Raw genomic sequence first — 1044 nt, 5'->3', positions numbered from 1 at the left:
ATCTATCTATCTATCTATCTATCTATCTATCTATCTATCTATCTATCTATCTATCCGCGCGAGAGAGTTCCTAGCATCGTTCTTTGAGTCACGTGACGGGAAATGTTCGTGGCATCTCGAGTGTGTTTACGTGTGACGTCATTTATTCTGCTCGACACAGCATGGCCGCTCCCCGTGTACCCAGGTGTTAGATGATTATTACGGATTATACGAGGTGGAGTTTGCTCCAGTCGTTGAGATGATTGGCTATGATGCAAGGCATTAAGATTCAAATCCTTGGATGGAAATGCGTTTGTATTGTGTTTAGCATCTAGGGTTTGTCACAATCTGACACTCAAGGACTTTGGTTTCTGTCGAAAATGAATGTTAATTAACTGCTCCTGTCGCTCGATTAGTCAACTTTGGCTTTTAATAACAAATAATAAATGAAAAAAAAATCGATTACATGTTATTGATCCCCGTTGGGGTGGAGTGAAGGAGGGGGGGTAGGTTTACAAAGGTAAATATACATATTATATAATAAATCATCATTGTCTTTTTCACCCTGGATCAGGATATAGGACACGAACAAACACTTTCAACCTTTCCCTATCCTGGGCGAGTGGCTTGATGTCTCTCCAGGTCTTCCCACTTTTCTGTTCTTCCATTTCCGTGACTCTTCTCCAGGTTCCACCTGGTCTTTCCCTTGATCTTTTATCCTGTGGGTTCCATTCTAACCCTTTCCTTGTTATGCAGCTGCAGGACTTCCTGAAAGTGTGTCCACAAATATATATATTCATAAATACATAGATAAATATATAAATTCATACATGAATACACAATGAAAGGTTTATAAAGGTCAAAATAGCGATTGAAAAATTTCCAAAACTAAAACACGACTGACTCAGAGGCACAAAGCAGCTTCGTTCTACACCACTGGCAGGTGAACAGTGTGGCAGCTTTGAGGATTTAAAGAGAACAGTAAACGAATTGACTGTTTTACTGTCTTCGAGATCGAAGAAAACAACAACAACAGCTCTGCCCCACCTCTCTCTCTCTCTCTCT

Source organism: Aplysia californica, unplaced genomic scaffold (assembly GCF_000002075.1).
Source record: "Aplysia californica isolate F4 #8 unplaced genomic scaffold, AplCal3.0 scaffold00299, whole genome shotgun sequence".
Taxonomy (NCBI): Eukaryota; Metazoa; Mollusca; class Gastropoda; order Aplysiida; family Aplysiidae; genus Aplysia; species Aplysia californica.
Note: the sequence above shows the minus strand (reverse complement) of the source record.